Genomic DNA, 19,095 nt, shown 5'->3' with positions numbered 1-19,095 from the left:
CATCGTCAGTGGTGCCAGTGCACTCTCTGGATTCACTGCACTGCATCCCCAGTGGTGCCAGTGCACTCTCTGGACTCACTGTACTGCATGCCCAGTGGTGCCAGTGCACTCTCTGGATTCACTGCACTGCATCCCCAGTGGTGCCAGTGCACTCTCTGGACTCACTGCACTGCATCCCCAGTGGTGCCAGTGCACTCTCTGGATTCATTGCACTGCATCCCCAGTAGTGCCAATGCACTCTCTGGACTCACTGCAGTGCATCCCCAGTGGTGCCAGTGCACTCTCTGGACTCAATGCAATGCATCCCTAGTGTTGCCAGTGCACTCTGTGGACTCACTGCACTGCATCCCCTGTGGTGCCAATGCACTCTCTGGGCTCACTGCACTGCATCCCCAGTGGTGCCAGTGCACTCTGTGGACTCACTGCACTGCATCCCCAGTGGTGCCAGTGAACTCTCTGGAGTCACTGCGCTGCATCCCCAGTGGTGCCAGTGTACTCTCTGGAGTCACTGCAGTGCATCCCCAGTGGTGCCAGTGCACTCCCTGGACTCACTGCAGTGCATCCCCAGTGGTGCCAGTGCAGTCTCTGGACTCACTGCAGTGCATCCCCAGTGGTGCCAGTGCACTCTCTGGGCTCAATGCAGTGCATCCCCAGTGGTGCCAGTGCACTCTCTGGACTCACTGCACTGCATCCCCAGTGGTGCCAGTGCACTCTCTGGACTCACTGCTCTGCATCCAGAGTGGTGACACTGCACTCTCTGGACTCACTGCACTGCATCCCCAGTGGTGCCAGTGCACTCTCTGGAGTCACTGCACTGCATCCCCAGTGGTGCCAGTGCACTCTCTGGACTCACTGCACTGCATTCCCAAGGTGCCAGTGCACTCTCTGGACTCACTGAACTGCATCCCCAGTGGTGCCAGTGCACTCTCTGGACTCACTGCACTGCATACCCAGTGGTGCCAGTGCACTCTCTGGACTCACTGCAGTGCATCCCCAGTGGTGCCACTGCACTCTGTGGACTCACTGCACTGCATCCCCAGTGGTGCCAGTGCACTCTCTGGACTCACTGCAGTGCATCGCCAGTGGTGCCAGTGCACTCTCTGGACTCACTGCACTGCATTCCCTTTGGTGCCAGTGCACTCTCTGGACTCACTGCAGTGCATCCGCAGTGGTGCCAGTGAAATCTCTGGACTCACGGCAGTGCATCCCCAGTGGTGCCAGTGCACTCTCTGGATTCAATGCACTGCATCCCCAGTGGTGCCAGTGCACTCTCTGGAGTCACTGCAGTGCATCCCCAGTGGTGCCAGTGAAATCTCTGGACTCACTGGGGTACATCCCAGGTGGTGCCAGTGCACTCTATGGACTCACTGCGCTGCATTCCCTTGGTGGCAGTGTACTCTCTGGACTCACTGCACTGCATCCCCAGTGGTGCCAGTGCACTCTCTGGACTCACTGCACTGCATCCCCAGTGGTGCCAGTGCGCTCTCTGGACTCACTGCACTGCATTCCCAAGGTGCCAGTGCACTCTCTGGATTCACTGCAGTGCATCCCCAGTGGTTCCAATGCACTCTCTGGACTCAGTGCAGTGCATCCCCAGTGGTGCCAGTGCACTCTCTGGACTCACTGCAGTGCATCGCCAGTGGTGCCAGTGCACTCTCTGGACTCACTGCACTGCATCCCCAGTGGTGCCAGTGCACTCTCTGGACTCACTGCACTGCATCCCCAGTGGTGCCAGTGCACTCTATGGGCTCACTGCACTGCATCCGCTGTGGTGCCAGTGCACTCTCTGGACTCACTGCACTGCATCGCCAGTGGTACCAGTGCACTCTCTGGACTCACTGCAGTGCATCCCCAGTGGTGCCAGTGCACTCTCTGGACTCACTGCACTGCATCCCCAGTGGTGCCAGTGCACTCTCTGGACTCACTGCACTGCATCCCCAGTGGTGCCAGTGCACTCTCTGGACTCACTGCACTGCATCTTCAGTGGTGCCAGTGCAGTCTCTGGAGTCACTGCAGTGCATCCCCAGTGGTGCCAGTGAAATCTCTGGACTCACCGGGGTACATCCCCAGTGGTGCCAGTGCACTCTCTGGACTCACTGCACTGCATCCCCAAGGTGCCTGTGCACTCTCTGGACTCACTGCACTGCATCCCCAGTGGTGCCAGTGCACTCTGTGGAATCACTGCACTGCATCCCAAGTGGTGCCAGTGCACTCTCTGGACTCACTGCACTGCATCCCCAGTGGTGCCAGTGCACTCTCTGGACTCACTGCACTGCATCCCCAGTGGTGCCAGTGCACTCTCTGCACTCACTGCACTGCATCCCCTGTGGTGCCAGTGCACTCTCTGGACTCACTGCACTGCATCCCCAGTGGTGCCAGTGCACTCTCTGGACTCACTGCAGTGCATCCCCAGTGGAGCCAGTGCACTCTCTGGATTCACTGCACTGCATCCCCAGTGGTGCCAGTGCACTCTCTGGACTCACTGCACTGCATCCCCAGTGGTGCCAGTGCACTCTCTGGACTCACTGCAGTGCATCCCCAGTGGTGCCAGTGCACTCTCTGGATTCACTGCACTGCATCCCCAGTGGTGCCAGTGCACTCTCTGGACTCACTGTACTGCATGCCCAGTGGTGCCAGTGCACTCTCTGGATTCACTGCACTGCATCCCCAGTGGTGCCAGTGCACTCTCTGTACTCACTGCACTGCATACCCAGTGGTGCCAGTGCACTCTCTGGATTCATTGCACTGCATCCCCAGTAGTGCCAGTGCACTCTCTGGACTCACTGCAGTGCATCCCCAGTGGTGCCAGTGCACTCTCTGGACTCAATGCAATGCATCCCTAGTGTTGCCAGTGCACTCTGTGGACTCACTGCACTGCATCCCCTGTGGTGCCAATGCACTCTCTGGACTCACTGCACTGCATCCCCAGTGGTGCCAGTGCACTCTGTGGACTCACTGCACTGCATCCCCAGTGGTGCCAGTGAACTCTCTGGAGTCACTGCGCTGCATCCCCAGTGGTGCCAGTGTACTCTCTGGAGTCACTGCAGTGCATCCCCAGTGGTGCCAGTGCACTCCCTGGACTCACTGCAGTGCATCCCCAGTGGTGCCAGTGCAGTCTCTGGACTCACTGCAGTGCATCCCCAGTGGTGCCAGTGCACTCTCTGGACTCAATGCAGTGCATCCCCAGTGGTGCCAGTGCACTCTCTGGACTCACTGCACTGCATCCCCAGTGGTGCCAGTGCACTCTCTGGACTCACTGCTCTGCATCCAGAGTGGTGACAGTGCACTCTCTGGACTCACTGCACGGCATCCCCAGTGGTGCCAGTGCACTCTCTGGACTCACTGCACTGCATCCCCAGTGGTGCCAGTGCACTCTCTGGACTCACTGCACTGCATCCCCAGTGGTGCCAGTGAAATCTCTGGACTCACTGGGGTACATCCCCAGTGGTGCCAGTGCACTCTCTGGACTCACTGCGCTGCATTCCCTTGGTGCCAGTGTACTCTCTGGACTCAATGCACTGCATCCCCAGTGGTGCCAGTGCACTCTCTGGACTCACTGCACTGCATCCCCAGTGGTGCCAGTGCACTCTCTGGACTCACTGCACTGCATCCCCAGTGGTGCCAGTGAAATCTCTGGACTCACTGGGGTACATCCCCAGTGGTGCCAGTGCACTCTCTGGACTCACTGCGCTGCATTCCCTTGGTGCCAGTGTACTCTCTGGACTCAATGCACTGCATCCCCAGTGGTGCCAGTGCACTCTCTGGAGTCACTGCACTGCATCCCCAGTGGTGCCACTGCACTCTCTGGACTCACTGCACTGCATCCCCAGTGGTGCCAGTGCACTCTCTGGACTCACTGCACTGCATACCCAGTGGTGCCAGTGCACTCTCTGGACTCACTGCAGTGCATCCCCAGTGGTGCCACTGCACTCTCTGGACTCACTGCACTGCATTCCCAAGGTGCCTGTGCACTCTCTGGACTCACTGCAGTGCATCCCCAGTGGTGCCAGTGCACTCTCTGGAGTCACTGCAGTGCATCCCCAGTGGTGCTAGTGCACTCTCTGGACTCACTGCACTACATCCCCAGTGGTGCCAGTGCACTCTCTGGATTCAATGCACTGCATCCCCAGTGGTGCCAGTGCACTCTCTGCACTCACTGCAGTGCATCCCCAGTGGTGCCAGTGCACTCTCTGGAGTCACTGCAGTGCATCCCCAGTGGTGCCAGTGCACTCTCTGGACTCACTGCACTGCATCCCCAGTGGTGCCAGTGCACTCTCTGGATTCACTGCACTGCATCCCCTGTGGTGCCAGTGCACTCTCTGGACTCACTGCACTGCATCCCCAGTGGTGCCAGTGCACTCTCTGGACTCACTGCAGTGCATCCCCAGTGGTGCCAGTGCACTCTCTGGATTCACTGCACTGCATCCCCAGTGGTGCCAGTGCACTCTCTGGACTCACTGTACTGCATGCCCAGTGGTGCCAGTGCACTCTCTGGAGATTCACTGCACTGCATCCCCAGTGGTGCCAGTGCACTCTCTGTACTCACTGCACTGCATCCCCAGTGGTGCCAGTGCACTCTCTGGATTCATTGCACTGCATCCCCAGTAGTGCCAGTGCACTCTCTGGACTCACTGCAGTGCATCCCCAGTGGTGCCAGTGCACTCTCTGGACTCAATGCAATGCATCCCTAGTGTTGCCAGTGCACTCTCTGGACTCACTGCACTGCATCCCCTGTGGTGCCAATGCACTCTCTGGACTCACTGCAGTGCATCCGCAGTGGTGCCAGTGCACTCTCTGGAGTCACTGCACTGCATCCCCAGTGCTGCCAGTGCACTCTCTGGACTCACTGCAGTGCATCCCCAGTGGTGCCAGTGCACTCTCTGGACTCACTGCAGTGCATCCTCAGTGATGCCAGTGCACTCTCTGGATTCACTGCACTGCATCCGCAGTGGTGCCAGTGAAATCTCTGGACTCACTGGGCTACATCCCCAGTGGTGCCAGTGCACTCTCTGGACTCACTGCGCTGCATTGCCTTGGTGCCAGTGTACTCTCTGGACTCAATGCACTGCATCCCCAGTGGTGCCAGTGCACTCTCTGGAGTCACTGCACTGCATCCCCAGTGGTGCCAGTGCACTCTCTGGACTCACTGCACTGCATTCCCAAGGTGCCAGTGCACTCTCTGGACTCACTGCACTGCATCCCCAGTGGTGCCAGTGCACTCTCTGGACTCACTGCACTGCATACCCAGTGGTGCCAGTGCACTCTCTGGACTCACTGCAGTGCATCCCCAGTGGTGCCACTGCACTCTGTGGACTCACTGCACTGCATCCCCAGTGGTGCCAGTGAACTCTCTGGAGTCCCTGCGCTGCATCCCCAGTGGTGCCAGTGTACTCTCTGGAGTCACTGCAGTGCATCCCCAGTGGTGCCAGTGCACTCCCTGGACTCACTGCAGTGCATCCCCAGTGGTGCCAGTGCAGTCTCTGGACTCACTGCAGTGCATCCCCAGTGGTGCCAGTGCACTCTCTGGACTCAATGCAGTGCATCCCCAGTGGTCCCAGTGCACTCTCTGGACTCACTGCACTGCATCCCCAGTGGTGCCAGTGCACTCTCTGGACTCACTGCTCTGCATCCAGAGTGGTGACAGTGCACTCTCTGGACTCACTGCACTGCATCCCCAGTGGTGCCAGTGCACTCTCTGGACTCACTGCACGGCATCCCCAGTGGTGCCAGTGCACTCTCTGGACTCACTGCAGTGCATCCCCAGTGGCGCCAGTGCACTCTATGGACTCACTGCACTGCATCCCCAGTGGTGCCAGTGAAATCTCTGGACTCACTGGGGTACATCCCCAGTGGTGCCAGTGCACTCTCTGGACTCACTGCGCTGCATTCCCTTGGTGCCAGTGTACTCTCTGGACTCAATGCACTGCATCCCCAGTGGTGCCAGTGCACTCTCTGGAGTCACTGCACTGCATCCCCAGTGGTGCCAGTGCAGTCTCTGGACTCACTGCACTGCATTCCCAAGGTGCCAGTGCACTCTCTGGACTCACTGCACTGCATCCCCAGTGGTGCCAGTGCACTCTCTGGACTCACTGCACTGCATACCCAGTGGTGCCAGTGCACTCTCTGGACTCACTGCAGTGCATCCCCAGTGGTGCCACTGCACTCTCTGGACTCACTGCACTGCATTCCCAAGGTGCCTGTGCACTCTCTGGACTCACTGCAGTGCATCCCCAGTGGTGCCAGTGCACTCTCTGGAGTCACTGCAGTGCATCCCCAGTGGTGCTAGTGCACTCTCTGGACTCACTGCACTACATCCCCAGTGGTGCCAGTGCACTCTCTGGATTCAATGCACTGCATCCCCAGTGGTGCCAGTGCACTCTCTGCACTCACTGCAGTGCATCCCCAGTGGTGCCAGTGCACTCTCTGGAGTCACTGCAGTGCATCCCCAGTGGTGCCAGTGCACTCTCTGGACTCACTGCACTGCATCCCCAGTGGTGCCAGTGCACTCTCTGGATTCACCGCACTGCATCCCCTGTGGTGCCAGTGCACTCTCTGGACTCACTGCACTGCATCCCCAGTGGTGCCAGTGCACTCTCTGGACTCACTGCAGTGCATCCCCAGTGGTGCCAGTGCACTCTCTGGATTCACTGCACTGCATCCCCAGTGGTGCCAGTGCACTCTCTGGACTCACTGTACTGCATGCCCAGTGGTGCCAGTGCACTCTCTGGAGATTCACTGCACTGCATCCCCAGTGGTGCCAGTGCACTCTCTGTACTCACTGCACTGCATCCCCAGTGGTGCCAGTGCACTCTCTGGAGTCACTGCAGTCCATCACCAGTGCTGCCAGTGCACTCTCTGGACTCACTGCACTGCATCACCAGTGTGCCAGTGCACTCTCTGGAGTCACTGCACTGCATCCCCAGTGGTTCCAGTGCACTCTCTGGACTCACTGCACTGCATCCCCAGTGGTGCCAGTGCACTCTCTGGAGTCACTGCACTGCATCCCCAGTGGTTCCAGTGCACTCTATGGGCTCACTGCACTGCATCCCCTGAGGTGCCAGTGCACTCTCTGGAGTCACTGCAGTGCATCCCCAGTGGTGCTAGTGCACTCTCTGGACTCACTGCAGTGCATCCCCAGTGGTGCCAGTGCACTCTCTGGACTCACTGCAGTGCATCCTCAGTGATGCCAGTGCACTCTCTGGATTCACTGCAGTGCATCCGCAGTGGTGCCAGTGCACTCTGTGGACTCACTGCACTGCATCCCCAGTGGTGCCAGTGAACTCTCTGGACTCACTGCACTGCATCCCCAGTGGTGCCAGTGCACTCTCTGGACTCACTGCAGTGCATCCCCAGTGGTGCCAGTGCACTCTATGGACTCACTGTGCTGCATCCCCAGTGGTGCCAGTGCACTCTCTTGACTCACTGCAGTGCATCCCCAGTGGTGCAAGTGCAGTCTCTGGACTCACTGCAGTGCATACGAATTCGTGCCAGTGCAATTTCTGGACTCACTGCAGTGCATCCCCAGTGGTGCCAGTGCCCTCTCTGGACTCACTGCACTGCATCCCCAGTGGTGCCAGTGCACTCTCTGGACTCACTGCAGTGCATCCCCAGTGGTGCCAGTGCACTCTCTGGATTCACTGCAGTGCATCCCCAGTGGTTCCAGTGCACTCTCTGGACTCAGTGCAGTGCATCGCCACTGGTGCCAGTGCACTCTCTGGACTCACTGCAGTGTATCGCCAGTGGTGCCAGTGCACTCTCTGGACTCACTGCACTGCATCCGCAGTGGTGCCAGTGCACTCTCTGGACTCACTGCAGTGCATCCCCAGTGGTGCCAGTGCACTCTCTGGACTCACTGCAGTGCATCCGCAGTGGTGCCAGTGCACTCTCTGGACTCACTGCAGTGCATCCCCAGTGGTGCCAGTGCACTCTGCAGACTCACTGCAGTACATCCCCGGTGGTTCCAGTGCACTCTCTGGACTCACTGCACTGCATCCCCAGTGGTGCCAGTGCACTCTCTGGACTCACTGCACTGCATCCGCAGTGGTGCCAGTGCACTCTCTGGACTCACTGCACTGCATCTTCAGTGGTTCCAGTGCAGTCTCTGGAGTCACTGCAGTGCATCCCCAGTGGTGCCAGTGAAATCTCTGGACTCACCGGGGTACATCCCCAGTGGTGCCTGTGCACTCTATGGACTCACTGCGCTGCATTCCCTTGGTGCCAGTGTACTCTCTGGACTCAATGAACTGCATCCCCAGTGGTGCCAGTGCACTCTCTGGACTCACTGCACTGCATCCCCAAGGTGCCTGTGCACTCTCTGGACTCACTGCACTGCATCCCCAAGGTGCCAGTGCACTCTCTGGACTCACTGCAGTGCATCCCCAGTGGTGCCAGTGCACTCTCTGGACTCACTGCACTGCATCCCCAGTGGTGCCTGTGCACTCTCTGGACTCACTGCACTGCATCCCCAGTGGTGCCAGTGCACTCTCTGGATTCAATGCACTGCATCCCCAGTGGTGCCAGTGCACTCTCTGGACTCACTGCACTGCATCCCCAGTGGTGCCAGTGCATTCTCTGGACTCACTGCAGTGCATCCCCAGTGGTGCCAGTGCACTCTCTGGACTCACTGCACTGCATCCCCAGTGGTGCCAGTGCACTCTCTGGACTCACTGCACTGCATCCCCAGTGGTGCCAGTGCACTCTCTGGATTCACTGCACTGCATCCCCAGTGGTGCCAGTGCACTCTCTGGACTCACTGTACTGCATGCCCAGTGGTGCCAGAGCACTCTCTGGATTCACTGCACTGCATCCCCAGTGGTGCCAGTGCACTCTCTGGACTCACTGCACTGCATCCCCAGTGGTGCCAGTGCACTCTCTGGATTCATTGCACTGCATCCCCAGTAGTGCCAATGCACTCTCTGGACTCAATGCAATGCATCCCCTGTGGTGCCAGTGAAATCTCTGGACTCACTGGGGTACATCCCCAGTGGTGCCAGTGCACTCTCTGTACCCACTGCACTGCATCCCCAGTGGTGCCAGTGCACTCTCTGGACTCACTGCAGTGCATCGCCAGTGGTGCCAGTGCACTCTCCGGACTCACTGCACTGCATCCCCAGTGGTGCCATGCACTCTATGGGCTCACTGCACTGCATCCCCTGAGGTGCCATTGCACTCTGTGGACCCACTGAAGTGCATCCGCAGTGGTGCCAGTGCACTCTGTGGAATCACTGCACTGCATCCCCAGTGGTGCCAGTGCACTCTCTGGACTCACTGCAGTGCATCCCCAGTGGTGCCAGTGCACTCTCTGGATTCAATGCACTGCATCCCCAGTGGTGCCAGTGCACTCTCTGGATTCACTGCACTGCATCCCCAGTGGTGCCAGTGCACTCTCTGGACTCACTGCAGTGCATCCTCAGTGGTGCCAGTGCACTCTCTGGACTCACTGCACTGCATCCCCAGTGGTGCCAGTGCACTCTCTGGACTCACTGCACTGCATCCGCAGTGGTGCCAGTGCAGTCTCTGGACTCACTGCAGTGCATCCCCAATGGTGCCAGTGCAGTCTCTGGACTCACTGCGCTGCATCCCCAGTCGTGCCAGTGCAATCTCTGGACTCACTGCAGTGCATCCCCAATGGTGCCACTGCCCTCTCTGGACTCACTGCACTGCATCCCCAGTGGTGCCAGTGCACTCTCTGGTGTCACTGCACTGCATGCCCAGTGGTGCCAGTGCACTCTCTGGATTCACTGCACTGCATCCCCAGTGGTGCCAGTGCACTCTCTGTACCCACTGCACTGCATCCCCAGTGGTGCCAGTGCACTCTCTGGATTCATTGCACTGCATCCCCAGTGGTGCCAGTGCACTCTCTGGACTCACTGCAGTGCATCGCCAGTGGTGCCAGTGCACTCTCCGGACTCAATGCAATGCATCCCTACTGTTGCCAGTGCACTCTCTGGACTCACTGCACTGCATCCCCTGTGGTGCCAGTGCACTCTATGGACTCACTGCACTGCATCCCCAGTGGTGCCTGTGCACTCTCTGGACTCACTGCACTGCATCCCCAGTGGTGCCAGTGCACTCTATGGGCTCACTGCACTGCATCCCCTGAGGTGCCATTGCACTCTATGGACTCACTGCAGTGCATCCCCAGTGGTGCCAGTGCACTCTCTGGATTCACTGCACTGCATCCCCAGTGGTGCCAGTGCACTCTCTGGACTCACTGCAGTGCATCCCCAGTGGTGCCAGTGCACTCTGTGGACTCACTGCACTGCATCCCCAGTGGTGCCAATGCACTCTCTGGACTCACTGCACTGCATCCCCAGTGGTGCCAGTGCACTCTGTGGACTCACTGCACTGCATCCCCAGTGGTGCCAGTGCACTCTCTGGATTCATTGCGCTGCATCCCCAGTGGTGCCAGTGTACTCTCTGGACTCACTGCACTGCATTCCCTGTGGTGCCAGTGCACTCTCTGGACTCACTGCAGTGCATCCCCAGTGGTGCCAGTGCACTCTGTGGACTCACTGCACTGCATCCCAAGTGGTGCCAGTGAACTCTCTGGACTCACTGCAGTGCATCCCCAGTGGTGCCAGTGCACTCTCTGGACTCACTGCAGTGCATCCTCAGTGGTGCCAGTGCACTCTCTGGATTCACTGCACTGCATCCGCAGTCGTGCCAGTGCACTCTCTGGAGTCACTGCAGTGCATCCCCAGTGGTGCCAGTGCACTCTCTGGAGTCACTGCAGTGCATCCCCAATGGTGCCAGTGCAGTCTCTGGACTCACTGCGCTGCATCCTCAGTCGTGCCAGTGCAATCTCTGGACTCACTGCACTGCATCCCCAATGGTGCCACTGCCCTCTCTGGACTCACTGCACTGCATCCCCAGTGGTGCCAGTGCACTCTCTGGAGTCACTGCAGTGCATCCCCAGTGGTGCCAGTGCACTCTCTGGACTCACTGCACTGCATACCCAGTGGTGCCAGTGCACTCTCTGGAGTCACTGCAGTGCATCCCCAGTGGTGCCAGTGCACTCTCTGGACTCACTGCACTGCATCCCCAGTGGTGCCAGTGCACTCTCTGGACTCACTGCACTGCATCCCCAGTGCTGCCAGTGCACTCTCTGGACTCACTGCAGTGCATCCCCAGTGGTGCCAATGCACTCTCTGGACTCACTGCACTGCATCCCCAGTGGTGCCAGTGCACTCTCTGGATTCAATGCACTGCATCCCCAGTGGTGCCAGTGCACTCTCTGGACTCACTGCACTGCATCCCCAGTGGTGCCAGTGCACTCTCTGGACTCACTGCACTGCATCCCCGGTGTTGCCAGTGCACTCTATGGAGTCACTGCACTGCATCCCCAGTGGTGCCAGTGCACTCTCTGGACTCACTGCACTGCATCCCCAGTGGTGCCAGTGCACTCTCTGGATTCACTACACTGCATCCCCAGTGGTGCCAGTGCACTCTCTGGACTCACTGCACTGCATCCCTAGTGGTGCCAGTGCACTCTCTGGACTCACTGCACTGCATCCCCAGTGGTGCCAGTGCACTCTCTGTACTCACTGCACTGCATCCCCAGTGGTGCCAGTGCACTCTCTGGATTCATTTTACTGCATCCCCAATGGTGCCAGTGCACTCTCTGGACTCACTGCAGTGCATCCCCTGTGGTGCCAGTGCACTCTCCGGACTCAATGCAATGCATCCCTACTGTTGCCAGTGCACTCTCTGGTCTCATTGCACTGCATCCCCTGTGGTGCCAGTGCACTCTGTGTACTCACTGCACTGCATTCCCAGTGGTGCCAGTGCACTCTGTGGACTCACTGCACTGCATCCCCAGTGGTGACAGTGCACTCTCTGGACTCACTACACTGCATCCCCAGTGGTGCCAGTGCACTCTCTGAACTCACTGCACTGCATCCCCAGTGCTGCCAGTGCACTCTCTGGACTCACTGCACTGCATAACCAGTGGTGGCAGTGCACTCTCTGGACTCACTGCGCTGCATCCCCAGTCGTGCCAGTGCAATCTCTGGACTCACTGCACTGCATCCCCAATGGTGCCACTGCCCTCTCTGGACTCACTGCACTGCATCCCCAGTGGTGCCAGTGCACTCTCTGGAGTCACTGCAGTGCATCCCCAGTGGTGCCAGTGCACTCTCTGGACTCACTGCACTGCATACCCAGTGGTGCCAGTGCACTCTCTGGAGTCACTGCAGTGCATCCCCAGTGGTGCCAGTGCACTCTCTGGACTCACTGCACTGCATCCCCAGTGGTGCCAGTGCACTCTCTGGACTCACTGCACTGCATCCCCAGTGCTGCCAGTGCACTCTCTGGACTCACTGCAGTGCATCCCCAGTGGTGCCAATGCACTCTCTGGACTCACTGCACTGCATCCCCAGTGGTGCCAGTGCACTCTCTGGATTCAATGCACTGCATCCCCAGTGGTGCCAGTGCACTCTCTGGACTCACTGCACTGCATCCCCAGTGGTGCCAGTGCACTCTCTGGACTCACTGCACTGCATCCCCGGTGTTGCCAGTGCACTCTATGGAGTCACTGCACTGCATCCCCAGTGGTGCCAGTGCACTCTCTGGACTCACTGCACTGCATCCCCAGTGGTGCCAGTGCACTCTCTGGATTCACTACACTGCATCCCCAGTGGTGCCAGTGCACTCTCTGGACTCACTGCACTGCATCCCTAGTGGTGCCAGTGCACTCTCTGGACTCACTGCACTGCATCCCCAGTGGTGCCAGTGCACTCTCTGTACTCACTGCACTGCATCCCCAGTGGTGCCAGTGCACTCTCTGGATTCATTTTACTGCATCCCCAATGGTGCCAGTGCACTCTCTGGACTCACTGCAGTGCATCCCCTGTGGTGCCAGTGCACTCTCCGGACTCAATGCAATGCATCCCTACTGTTGCCAGTGCACTCTCTGGTCTCATTGCACTGCATCCCCTGTGGTGCCAGTGCACTCTGTGTACTCACTGCACTGCATTCCCAGTGGTGCCAGTGCACTCTGTGGACTCACTGCACTGCATCCCCAGTGGTGACAGTGCACTCTCTGGACTCACTACACTGCATCCCCAGTGGTGCCAGTGCACTCTCTGAACTCACTGCACTGCATCCCCAGTGCTGCCAGTGCACTCTCTGGACTCACTGCACTGCATAACCAGTGGTGGCAGTGCACTCTCTGGACTCACTGCGCTGCATCCCCAGTCGTGCCAGTGCAATCTCTGGACTCACTGCACTGCATCCCCAATGGTGCCACTGCCCTCTCTGGACTCACTGCACTGCATCCCCAGTGGTGCCAGTGCACTCTCTGGAGTCACTGCAGTGCATCCCCAGTGGTGCCAGTGCACTCTCTGGACTCACTGCACTGCATACCCAGTGGTGCCAGTGCACTCTCTGGAGTCACTGCAGTGCATCCCCAGTGGTGCCAGTGCACTCTCTGGACTCACTGCACTGCATCCCCAGTGGTGCCAGTGCACTCTCTGGACTCACTGCACTGCATCCCCAGTGCTGCCAGTGCACTCTCTGGACTCACTGCAGTGCATCCCCAGTGGTGCCAGTGCACTCTCTGGACTCACTGCACTGCATCCCCAGTGGTGCCAGTGCACTCTCTGGATTCAATGCACTGCATCCCCAGTGGTGCCAGTGCACTCTCTGGACTCACTGCACTGCATCCCCAGTGGTGCCAGTGCACTCTCTGGACTCACTGCACTGCATCCCCGGTGTTGCCAGTGCACTCTATGGAGTCACTGCACTGCATCCCCAGTGGTGCCAGTGCACTCTCTGGACTCACTGCACTGCATCCCCAGTGGTGCCAGTGCACTCTCTGGATTCACTACACTGCATCCCCAGTGGTGCCAGTGCACTCTCTGGACTCACTGCACTGCATCCCTAGTGGTGCCAGTGCACTCTCTGGACTCACTGCAGTGCATCCCCAGTGGTGCCAGTGCACTCTCTGGACTCACTGCACTGCATCCCCAGTGGTGCCAGTGCACTCTCTGTACTCACTGCACTGCATCCCCAGTGGTGCCAGTGCACTCTCTGGATTCATTGCACTGCATCCCCAATGGTGCCAGTGCAGTCTCTGGACTCACTGCAGTGCATCCCCTGTGGTGCCAGTGCACTCTCCGGACTCAATGCAATGCATCCCTACTGTTGCCAGTGCACTCTCTGGTCTCATTGCACTGCATCCCCTGTGGTGCCAGTGCACTCTGTGTACTCACTGCACTGCATTCCCAGTGGTGCCAGTGCACTCTGTGGACTCACTGCACTGCATCCCCAGTGGTGACAGTGCACTCTCTGGACTCACTGCACTGCATCCCCAGTGGTGCCAGTGCACTCTCTGAACTCACTGCACTGCATCCCCAGTGCTGCCAGTGCACTCTCTGGACTCACTGCACTGCATAACCAGTGGTGGCAGTGCACTCTCTGGACTCACTGCAGTGCATCCCCAGTGGTGCCAGTGCACTCTCTGGACTCACTGCACTGCATCCCCAGTGGTGCCAGTGCACTCTCTGGATTCAATGCACTGCATCCCCAGTGGTGCCAGTGCACTCTCTGGACTCACTGCACTGCATCCCCAGTGGTGCCAGTGCACTCTCTGGACTCACTGCACTGCATCCCCGGTGTTGCCAGTGCACTCTATGGACTCACTGCACTGCATCCCCAGTGGTGCCAGTGCACTCTCTGGACTCACTGCACTGCATCCCCAGTGGTGCCAGTGCACTCTCTGGACTCACTGCACTGCATCACTAGGGGTGCCAGTACACTCTCTGGAGTCACTGCAGTGCATCCCCAGTGGTGCCAGTGCACTCTCTGGACTCACTGCACTGCATCCCCGGTGTTGCCAGTGCACTCTATGGACTCACTGCACTGCATGCCCAGTGGTGCCAGTGCACTCTCTGGATTCACTGCACTGCATCCCCAGTGGTGCCAGTGCACTCTCTGGACTCACTGCACTGCATCCCCAGTGGTGCCAGTGCACTCTCTGGATTCATTGCACTGCATCCCCAGTGGTGCCAGTGCACTCTCTGGACTCACTGCAGTGTATCGCCAGTCGTGCCAGTGCTCTCTCCGGACTCAATGCAATGCATCCCTACTGTTGCCAGTGCACTCTCTGGACTCACTGCACTGCATCCCCTGTGGTGCCAGTGCACTCTGTGTACTCACTGCACTGCATTCCCAGTGGTGCCAGTGCACTCTCTGGAGTCACTGCACTGCATCCCCAGTGGTGCCAGTGCACTCTCTGGACTCACTGCACTGCATCCCCAGTGGTGCCAGTGCACTCTCTGGACTCAATGCAATGCATCCCTACTGTTGCCAGTGCACTCTCTGGACTCACTGCACTGCATCCCCTGTGGTGCCAGTGCACTCTGTGTACTCACTGCACTGCATTCCCAGTGGTGCCAGTGCACTCTCTGGAGTCACTGCACTGCATCCCCAGTGGTGCCAGTGCACTCTCTGGACTCACTGCACTGCATCCGCAGTGGTGCCAGTGAAATCTCTGGACTCACTGCACTGCATCCCCAGTGGTGCCAGTGCACTCTCTGGATTCAATGCACTGCATCCCCAGTGGTGCCAGTGCACTCTCTGGAGTCACTGCAGTGCATCCCCAGTCGTGCCAGTGCAATCTCTGGACTCACTGGGGTACATCCCAGGTGGTGCCAGTGCACTCTATGGACTCACTGCGCTGCATTCCCTTGGTGGCAGTGTACTCTCTGGACTCACTGCACTGCATCCCCACTGGTGCCAGTGCACTCTCTGGACTCACTGCACTGCATCCCCAGTGGTGCCAGTGCACTCTCTGGACTCACTGCAGTGCATCCCCAGTGGTGCCAGTGCACTCTCTGGATTCACTGCACTGCATCCCCAGTGGTGCCAGTGCACTCTCTGGACTCACTGCACTGCATCCCCAGTGGTGCCAGTGCACTCTCTGTACTCACTGCACTGCATCCCCAGTGGTGCCAGTGCACTCTCTGGATTCATTGCACTGCATCCCCAGTAGTGCCAGTGCACTCTCTGGACTCACTGCAGTGCATCGCCAGTGGTGCCAGTGCACTCTCTGGACTCAATGCAATGCATCCCTAGTGTTGCCAGTGCACTCTCTGGACTCACTGCACTGCATCCCCAGTGGTGCCAGTGCACTCTCTGGACTCACTGCAGTGCATCCGCAGTGGTGCCAGTGCACTCTGTGGAATCACTGCACTGCATCCCAAGTGGTGCCAGTGCACTCTCTGGACTCACTGCACTGCATCCCCAGTGGTGCCAGTGCACTCTCTGGACTCACTGCACTGCATCCCCAGTGGTGCCAGTGCACTCTCTGCACTCACTGCACTGCATCCCCTGTGGTGCCAGTGCACTCTCTGGACTCACTGCACTGCATCCCCAGTGGTGCCAGTGCACTCTCTGGACTCACTGCAGTGCATCCCCAGTGGTGCCAGTGCACTCTCTGGATTCACTGCACTGCATCACCTGTGGTGCCAGTGCACTCTCTGGACTCACTGCACTGCATCCCCAGTGGTGCCAGTGCACTCTCTGGACTCACTGCAGTGCATCCCCAGTGGTGCCAGTACACTCTCTGGATTCACTGCACTGCATCCCCAGTGGTGCCAGTGCACTCTCTGGACTCACTGCACTGCATCCCCAGTGGTGCCAGTGCACTCTCTGGATTCAATGCACTGCATCCCCAGTGGTGCCAGTGCACTCTCTGGAGTCACTGCAGTGCATCCCCAGTCGTGCCAGTGCAATCTCTGGACTCACTGGGGTACATCCCAGGTGGTGCCAGTGCACTCTATGGACTCACTGCGCTGCATTCCCTTGGTGGCAGTGTACTCTCTGGACTCACTGCACTGCATCCCCACTGGTGCCAGTGCACTCTCTGGACTGACTGCACTGCATCCCCAGTGGTGCCAGTGCACTCTCTGGACTCACTGCAGTGCATCCCCAGTGGTGCCAGTGCACTCTCTGGATTCACTGCACTGCATCCCCAGTGGTGCCAGTGCACTCTCTGGACTCACTGCACTGCATCCCCAGTGGTGCCAGTGCACTCTCTGTACTCACTGCACTGCATCCCCAGTGGTGCCAGTGCACTCTCTGGATTCATTGCACTGCATCCCCAGTAGTGCCAGTGCACTCTCTGGACTCACTGCAGTGCATCGCCAGTGGTGCCAGTGCACTCTCTGGACTCAATGCAATGCATCCCTAGTGTTGCCAGTGCACTCTCTGGACTCACTGCACTGCATCCCCAGTGGTGCCAGTGCACTCTCTGGACTCACTGCAGTGCATCCGCAGTGGTGCCAGTGCACTCTGTGGAATCACTGCACTGCATCCCAAGTGGTGCCAGTGCACTCTCTGGACTCACTGCACTGCATCCCCAGTGGTGCCAGTGCACTCTCTGGACTCACTGCACTGCATCCCCAGTGGTGCCAGTGCACTCTCTGCACTCACTGCACTGCATCCCCTGTGGTGCCAGTGCACTCTCTGGACTCACTGCACTGCATCCCCAGTGGTGCCAGTGCACTCTCTGGACTCACTGCAGTGCATCCCCAGTGGTGCCAGTGCACTCTCTGGATTCACTGCACTGCATCACCTGTGGTGCCAGTGCACTCTCTGGACTCACTGCACTGCATCCCCAGTGGTGCCAGTGCACTCTCTGGACTCACTGCAGTGCATCCCCAGTGGTGCCAGTACACTCTCTGGATTCACTGCACTGCATCCCCAGTGGTGCCAGTGCACTCTCTGTACTCACTGCACTGCATCCCCAGTGGTGCCAGTGCACTCTCTGGATTCATTGCACTGCATCCCCAGTAGTGCCAGTGCACTCTCTGGACTCAATGCAATGCATCCCTAGTGTTGCCAGTGCACTCTGTGGACTCACTGCACTGCATCCCCTGTGGTGCCAATGCACTCTCTGGACTCACTGCACTGCATCCCCAGTGGTGCCAGTGCACTCTGTCTACTCACTGCACTGCATCCCCAGTGGTGCCAGTGAACTCTCTGGAGTCACTGCGCTGCATCCCCAGTGGTGCCAGTGTACTCTCTGGAGTCACTGCAGTGCATCCCCAGTGGTGCCAGTGCACTCCCTGGACTCACTGCAGTGCATCCCCAGTGGTGCCAGTGCAGTCTCTGGACTCACTGCAGTGCATCCCCAGTGGTGCCAGTGCACTCTCTGGACTCAATGCAGTGCATCCCCAGTGGTCCCAGTGCACTCTCTGGACTCACTGCACTGCATCCCCAGTGGTGCCAGTGCACTCTCTGGACTCACTGCTCTGCATCCAGAGTGGTGACAGTGCACTCTCTGGACTCACTGCACGGCATCCCCAGTGGTGCCAGTGCACTCTCTGGACTCACTGCAGTGCATCCCCAGTGGTGCCAGTGCACTCTCTGGACTCACTGCACTGCATCCCCAGTGGTGCCAGTGAAATCTCTGGACTCACTGGGGTACATCCCCAGTGGTGCCAGTGCACTCTCTGGAGTCACTGCGCTGCATTCCCTTGGTGCCAGTGTACTCTCTGGACTCAATGCACTGCATCCCCAGTGGTGCCAGTGCACTCTCTGGAGTCACTGCACTGCATCCCCAGTGGTGCCAGTGCACTCTCTGGACTCACTGCACTGCATTCCCAAGGTGCCAGTGCACTCTCTGGACTCACTGCACTGCATCCCCAGTGGTGCCAGTGCACTCTCTGGACTCACTGCACTGCATCCCCAGTGGTGCCAGTGCACTCTCTGGACTCACTGCTCTGCATCCAGAGTGGTGACAGTGCACTCTCTGGACTCACAGCACGGCATCCCCAGTGGTGCCAGTGCACTCTCTGGACTCACTGCACTGCATCCCCAGTGGTGCCAGTGCACTCTCTGGACTCACTGCACTGCATCCCCAGTGGTGCCAGTGAAATCTCTGGACTCACTGGGGTACATCCCCAGTGGTGCCAGTGCACTCTCTGGACTCACTGCGCTGCATTCCCTTGGTGCCAGTGTACTCTCTGGACTCAATGCACTGCATCCCCAGTGGTGCCAGTGCACTCTCTGGAGTCACTGCACTGCATCCCCAGTGGTGCCACTGCACTCTCTGGACTCACTGCACTGCATACCCAGTGGTGCCAGTGC

The sequence above is a fragment of the Anser cygnoides genome, unplaced genomic scaffold (genome assembly GCF_040182565.1).
Source record: "Anser cygnoides isolate HZ-2024a breed goose unplaced genomic scaffold, Taihu_goose_T2T_genome scaffold_42_1, whole genome shotgun sequence".
Taxonomy (NCBI): domain Eukaryota; kingdom Metazoa; phylum Chordata; class Aves; order Anseriformes; family Anatidae; genus Anser; species Anser cygnoides.
The sequence above is the reverse complement of the archived record's forward strand: the minus strand, read 5'-3'. Positions refer to the sequence as shown.